This window comes from Carcharodon carcharias, chromosome 5 (assembly GCF_017639515.1).
Source record: "Carcharodon carcharias isolate sCarCar2 chromosome 5, sCarCar2.pri, whole genome shotgun sequence".
Taxonomy (NCBI): domain Eukaryota; kingdom Metazoa; phylum Chordata; class Chondrichthyes; order Lamniformes; family Lamnidae; genus Carcharodon; species Carcharodon carcharias.
The window spans coordinates 60,138,120-60,145,934 of NC_054471.1; the positions used below are offsets into that span (position 1 = coordinate 60,138,120).

The following is a 7,815-nucleotide window of genomic DNA, read 5'->3' on the forward strand; positions in this document are numbered from 1 at the left end:
GCGGGTCCACCCCTAGAGTACTGCAGTAACCCCTCACATCAAATCACTGAAAGTGGCATTCAAATATTTCACCGCCGCCCCATTTTTTTTTTTTGGGGGGGGGGGGGAGGGCGATGTGTCCAATATGATTTTTATGCTGATTTAGCAGGAACTCCGAATGTGCTTTAAAATGTAGAAAGCTTAACATCCACTTATAAACCAAATTAACACCCACTAATAATGAACGCAATCCACGAGACAACAACGTGTGCATGCATCCTAGAAAATATTTTAAAAAAATAATTGAACTGAGTAAGTAAGAATATTATAACTTAAAACCTATGGGCATCGTTAGGTAGTCCAGAATTTAAAAAAAAACAGAAAATGCTTTAAAAACTCAGCAGGTCTGGCAGCGTCTGTGGAGAGAGAAACGGAGTTAATGTTTCCAATCGGTTTGACTCGATCTCCTCAGAGATATTCTGCTCCCCGAGGAACTGCTCTAGGATATTTCTATACGAGCTAACAGGAATCTCAGGAACAAATAATCTGTAAATGTTCTTAATTTTTTTTTTAAAAAAAAGCTATTTTAAGACTAAAATACGACGGATGCTGGAAACCTGAAATAGAAACAGAAAATGCTGGAAAAACTCAGCAGGTCTGGTTTTAAGACTGGTGGTGATAACAGTCGGACGATAGAGAGGTGAGCTATTCCAGTTGCATAATCGTGGTTTGAGATGCCCTGATTAAAGTAAAATGAATTGGGTATTAAAGGCAGAAAACTAAATAAGGCTTAAATCTGAACTCCATGTTGTTTACGAGCCCGGTCCACAGTTGAAGGCCTGGTCAACAGGTTAACTATCTGCCAAGGGATACAAACACTACAAGTAGCTATAATATACGAACAATTGTTATTGTCCATGGCGGCGTTGTTAGCGATTAAAATGAGCGTGATTTATCAGGAATAAACTGGTCGCGGTTCCTCACATTCAGTTATTTTTTAAGCTTGTTTGACACTGGTTTAAAATAATCATTTTCGCCTCCGTTAAAAACGTTAGAACGAGGGATTAGGACAGCTGCTTTTTGGGGTGACCGGTAAACGCCAGTCGCGGTAAGTGCAGATTTAAGTAAAGACTGGGAAGAAATGAGAGTGAGGGATTGGGAGCCCTTTCATAACTGTTCGTAAAATGACATTTAATTTTTCAAGCCGATGATTGAACTATTCCTGTTGCACATCATTCAATAATCCAATTGTTGTCCTATTATCCTTAGAATTGTGCGCTTTTCCTACAACATTCAAGAATCCTTAGTCCTGCGTTTTTTGGTCGGTTATGTAGAAGTGTCCGACAGGAGCAGCTCGGGAATATTTGTGAGGGGAGCTCAATTGTCATTAAATGAAAATGTCAAAAATAAGTTGACAAATGTAATTAATCAGTCGAATTTCTGGCGCGCTTGAATACAAATTTTGGTTGATGTCAAAAGTTTTAAAGAGCAGTCTCTTCAGATACATTCTTCTCAAAGCGTCCAATCGTTTGGCCAGATTTTACTTAAAAGCCTCGCACAGGATATGATATAAAAAAAAATTCCTATATGGATACCTACAGATGTAGTATAGTACAGTATATAAGGACAAACACAACCCGGAAACTACCATCGGTCATGTAAGTAATTTCAGCTGAACTAAGAAATGCTATGTGTTTAGACACATAATACTGTTAAACTTGCCGTCGAAGCAAACAGCAATTCTCCGTCTTAATTACAGTACTTGTCTGGCACTTTTTGCAAACGGGGGAATGTGCTGATGAGAATGTACTGCAACCCGTGAGCTGGGTGAAGATGGTATGTATAATCATTGCAATCACTGGCGCTGATGTAACAACATTCCCCCCCACCCCCCCCCCCCCCACCCCCCACGAACCTCTCCGGAATATTTTGTTACACTGACTTCAACCGACATAATGCCGGGAAAAATTCATCTAAAACAAAATACACCAAAATCTCAAGACCGCGTCCGGCTGGACAGATCATTAAGCGCGGCGTCAATAAATTAAGCAAATCAGCTCTGATATGAATGATAAAATTCTCAAGCCGTCAATGATAGACAAAATACCGTCAAAACATCCCATCCCTCCAACAAGGTTTAATACTAAGAATATAATTACTTATTCATTTAAATATTCGTTTAAGAATTGTGATGCACAACAAATACTGAACAAATATTTCGATGCAGCGACTTTTTCTACTGGGGAGTGCACTGGTCGCATGCTCTGCTGTCACCAGAGTCGTGTAAGATCAAATAAATGTTTAAGTACAGGTTAAGGCACACCGCGTTCACAATTATTCATCTGCTACGTGCAACGAGTATCCAGTTTTAAAACAAATCATCTTCATTTTGATAAAACAGTGGCGAAGAAGGCAGTTAAGAGGTCAGTGATCAGAGTAATGCATAGGGCTAAAAATATGCAGTAAAATGTCTAACTCCGCAAAGATGCCCAACTCGACTACCGGCGTTTTCCCTTTTCCAGTCACAATGCATCTTATCAATTGTCGCTCGCTCACTGATGGTGGGCAGCTTCTAAACTGTTACCCCCAACCCCACCCCGCGTTAAAACAAATATTTCGATGCCTTTCTGCCGTACCGGTCTAGTTAATTTATTAATAACTTAATAATATCGAAATAATTGTTTTTTTTTTAAACATTAATAATGCGTCGGCCAGAAACTTAAAGGAAAACCTCCATCTGCCACCAGTGCAAGGAAAAGACTAAAGTTTTGAACAGAGGATGGATGAGATACCCCGATGTCAACAGTAGGTGGCACAATATACATTAACCCCAGCTTCATGCGGCGTGGCCGGGAGAGGGAAAACTGCCATTGACTGTACTGGAGTTTGCTACTTTGATTGGATTCATTATCAAAGCTGTTCAGTTTTGTCAGAGTGTTTTTGGATCATTTCTTTTCAATTATGGGAAATTGTTAAAATTGCTATGCTTTAGAAATAAGTACAACATGATGAAGAGAACATGGAGGGATACGTGTGCAGCTTATTTAATTGCTTCTATATAGACTAGGTTAATGATCTTGCCATTAGGATTCACAATGCGCTCCTCTTTTATATTGCAAATCAAGGGATGGCCCTTGATGGGATGCATTTTTTTTTACCAGAATACCGCCATCAGAAATGTCTAAAGTCCCACGTGCCGATGTGGTTGGGAAAGGTGTTTAGCCCATTACGACACAGTGCTGAAAGGGTTAATTACACCGGCGAAAGTATGAGAGGGGTCTCGGGACTGGAGTTGTCACTACAACTGGAAGAGGAATTCGTAGAACAGCACTGAGCTGTCTCATTCTCACAGTGCACCTTTAAGCACAGGAGGTTTGTCGGTGTAAAACGTGGTGGGAACTTACTATGGTTTAAGCTGCAAAACAATTGCTTTTGTGATGTTTAACGTTTCTATATGGCAATTTGTTGGCGTTTCAGGCAGTGGAAATAAAGACTTAGTTGCAACAGGAAGATATATGAATCCACTAGTGAAAACCCCAGCTGTCAGTTCTAAATCATCCCGCTCTCCTACTCAAAGCAACAGAGAGCTACTTTATCAGGAGTAAGTATATTAACACCGGGGTGAATATAGATAAACACGAAACATAAGGATGATGAGCATCTATTAATTAGCGAAACACCATACCAATTTGTAAAAACGATTCAGGGCAAGATACAGCCACAGTTACAGAAAGGTCGTCTCTAAAACAGTGATTTATGGTATTTGAAGTGTGAGTCCCCCTTATAAACCTGCTTTTACTCATGTTAAAGCGATTTAAATTTTCCCCTGTAGTGACTGATACCCAGGACGGGCTATTTTATCATTTGGCCGCTTTTCCTCGCAGCAAAAGAGCAAACAATAATGGATTTTTTTTTAACTGAAGCTACCCGTGTGAGCTGTTTGGAAGATTCTAGAGTCTATGTAGTGATGTTTCACACGATTGAGGCTGGTGCAAAGTTTCTGCTTTGAACACATCAGGGATATTTGTGCATTTGGGGGACAATTTTCAAGGAAGACAATGTTCGCGGAAACAAATACCTCGGGCCTGACGTTCAGGTCAGAGCCTGTCACGAAATCCCATTGCTACGGTTCGTAATTTATTTAAACTGGTACCTACCGCAATCAACGGGAGTTTGGTCAAAGTCCGAATAATAAATGAGCTGCACATACGACGATGGACGGGTTCAAATGCAATACATCTGATTGCGTGTTTCAATCGGTGACTGAACTTAAAGCTTTGATGTTGCAAGGACTACACTGCACACGGGTTTATAACAAAGTCTGAATAACTTAGACCACGGAATATCGTGGAGAGAGTGTGTGTGTGTGTGCGTATATGTCACTCTGCATCTTCCAGGGTGGGGGCGGGGGGAGGTAAACTTAAAATCAGGCAGTTCGTACAGATCTATCGAGCTGAGTTGTTATTTTCATAGACATATTTAGCCTCAATTGAAACATTTAGAAACTTTTAGTTAACTTTTCCAGCCTCTACAAAATTGGTTGCATATTTCTGCAGATCAGTGTCCAACCTTAGAATTTGAATATTACAAGGAATATGGAGACTGTATATGCTATGCCGAGTATATAAAGAGAGGGCACCTAATATTCCGACAAACTGTACATGTCCTGGTAAATGGGAAAAGGTTTGAGAATTATTTGAATTTGGTTCTAAGTTGCTCAACAGAATGGAAAACAAATCTGTGAGCATTCGTCCATTCATTTGATGCTAAAAAAAAGTGCCAGCCGCAGATCTCTATATATTCTGGGTTCTTCCTTAGCCTGTGTTTTGTTCCTTTTTGCTTTTGGGTTGTTAGCGGTGTTCTTTTCACCCAGTGCCACAGGCCAGAGCTGACCAGGGCCTGGCTGCCGCCAGGGTGTTAACTTCTCTATGAAGTCTCGGGGAGGTGAGCAGATCGGTGTCAAGCTGTGAAAGATTTTGCAATTCGCTGGGACTGGCGGATGACAGGAGCCTAGAGGTGCTGAGGGAACGGAAGAAGGAAAAGAGTGGGGGCATCGTAGCCGGGGAGAGAGAGAGAGGGAAAGGGGAGAAACATCCTGACAGCTGGACTTTCTCATTTTCGACATTTCACTCATCGATAACCTTGATCCAAGTGATTTAATTAGAAGCAGCAAATGGCCATTCAGATTTATCTGATGCTCCCAAATCTACTTTCCATTATATTACAGACTGCTGACGTCTGGGAGTAGGAGCTGGCGCGGGAAATTCAAGAGAAATAAAATTGTTGGCAAAAAAGTAATGAGGGTGCAATAGTCAAAGGCAGAACAGATATTCCTTAAAGCATCAAATACAGCAAACCAAAAACTAGACAAGTCAACCGCACTTCATATTTTACTCAATGTGTCAATTTTCTTGAGCTTTATTTTAACTTAAAAAAATCACCTGTGTGCCCGGTCCTTCTGGGCATACATCGAAAAATGCCCTGTTTATTATTCAAAATTGATGCGAAATTTCTAAGAAGCGTTTGTGAATGATTATTGAAATAAAACCGGACCCTGGTCTCCCTTCTGGAACAATTTCATTGGAAGTGATCGATATTTTAAGATTATATAAAAACTGTCCGCAAAATGAACTTTATATAGATGATGTATACGCGGCATATATATGACTACATATAAGGATATTTTTCTGATAATAGAGCATAGGGAGGCTTCACAAACAAGAAAACAGATTTTTAAAATGATTAGGGAGTCAGTGAAGAGGGGGTTCAATGAAGAGGGGAATAGTGAAGAGGGAGAAGTGAAGAGGGGGCAGTGAAGAGGGTGGTCAGCGAAGAGGGGGGGGGGTCATCAGCTTAAAAGGTTCACCATTCGAGTGAGGAGAGGTGTTAGGAAAAATCTCCTTTGGCGGAAAGCTGATGGACCATGCGATGCTTGGCCAGATTTGTAAATGACTGGAAAAAGCTTTACTTTTTTTAAAAGAGAATATTGTATACATATTTGCAACAGAGGAATATGCAGGGTTGTTGAAGGAGAGCAGGGCAGTGGGATTCGTTTGGAAACACTTTAAAAAGGAGCTAGCAATCACCATAGTCTGGCTGCCTTTTATCTGGCTAGATATGTGACAACTGGAGCTCTTTGCGAACACAGGAAGATGTTTCTACCTTTACCAAGTGTTCGGATACTAACTAGCTCCCTGAATTAAATTCCAGTTTCTCTGTTTTGTGTAACGGTGACATTAGCCGGCGTTCTGCTGCAGCCTTTCAACATTAACTTCTGGGGATGTCTTCATGGAAACTGTTCCTATGAGTTGCAGTTACGTTAAACTGAGGCGCAAATTGGATACAGTGGGATTTGTAAATACCTGAGCGATTGTCAACACTATTTTCTTTCGTTCCTACCTGGGCTTAGTGTTTTGTTGGGTTGTTTTTTGCCGTGTATTTGGTTTAATCAATTCACTACACCCGACGCTTTAAAAATCAACGGGCGGCTCGGCAAACGCGCTGTTTACTGCTTTTGGTTTATGCCATTACACATTTATATTTTATTTAAAACTCGTTTCCCATCGTAATGAGCACTCAAATGCCAGCTGTGTTTTTTTTTTAGAAAAGGATATAATTCCTGACTTCGATTTATAACGGACCAAAATATCTTTTTGTTAATCACTTCGGCGTATTTCTCTGCTGATCGTCTCCCCATTGGTATTTATTGCCTCTCATACTAGAACTTGTTGACATATTTGGAAACATTATGTTATTCTATCAAGATGTCCTGCCATGCATCTGTCTATGATTTAACCACTATCCGCAATACATTTGCTGCTACGTCTACAATTACAAATCAGCCTGCTGGCACCGGTGGCATGTTGAAATACTGACAGGGCATGTTACGTGTTCATGTATGAAGTCACTTGTAAGACTTTTCCTTTCTGTTAGTTTACCGCGATGCTAGTTATTTGACAACACCTAAAGCCACCTCTCCCGCGGATTTAAGGACACCTACAGCTCTTCCCTGTTAACCACTGAATGGCTAATACTTCCCGCTTGCTCTTCACCCGCTCAGAAATCTGCTTTTGATATTGGGCGCGTTTGAAATTTCGCTTCAATGTAATATTATTTTGCGTTGATCTATTTGTCCAGGAGGTCATGATCTGGATCAACTCCTGTCGGTGGCACAGGCTGAAAGGGGGGACGAGGTGGGTGGTGGTGATGGGGAGGCGGGGGGGGGGGGGGGGGGGGGGGGGGGGGGGGGGGGGGGGTGGGGGGTGTGGTGGGCGATTAGAGCTTTGTTACATTTTGAAAACCGGGCTGGTACACTCCGACAAGGGCCAGTAGTGCAGCAGAAACTTGGCGAGTCCCGGGGAGAGCCCGGCCAATTCGCATATTCGGCCAAAAAAATAGGAGGAAAAGGATAATGAGGTCTCTGCTCCCATTGGCCCATTAGGACAATCGCTGGCTTCTGATAGGGCGCTGTCGCTGTGATTGACAGCTCCGCCGCCCGCCTCCTGCCGCCTGGAACTGACACGCGTGGAGCTGGACGGCTGAAGTATGTCCACTGCTCTCCTGCTTGTAAGTGCTGACAGATCAAGGCAACAAAATTCAATTACCAGCCCTAATTGCGCTCAGAGAGTCCACCCGCGGCGACTCCACTCCATGTCAGTCCAACTGGCCCATTGGACGAGACGGAGCCCCCTTTCCTCCCTCTCTCCCTCTCTCTCTCTCTCTTTCTCCCTGCCATTCTCTAAACCCGGTAACTTTTTTTTTCTTCCCCAGGAATAATCTGCGCACTGGATTCCATCTGGGAGTTTAGGGGGGTGGGGGTGGGGGTGGGGGGAAGGA

The 7,815-nt window shown here is 42.2% G+C and overlaps 1 long non-coding RNA gene across 2 annotated transcripts; it reads left to right on the top strand.

The window, feature by feature from the left end:
- The first annotated feature begins 604 nt into the window (after positions 1–604).
- On the top strand, positions 605–7,792 carry LOC121278112. Of its 2 annotated transcripts, XR_005943054.1 has the most exons (4): positions 605–679; positions 1,739–1,815; positions 3,141–3,580; positions 7,750–7,792. It is a non-coding gene; the product is annotated as an uncharacterized LOC121278112 (long non-coding RNA). The 2 variants fall into 2 exon arrangements; XR_005943053.1 differs by lacking the exon at positions 605–679 and having other exon boundaries at positions 1,667–1,815.
- Positions 7,793–7,815: the final 23 nt, after the last annotated feature.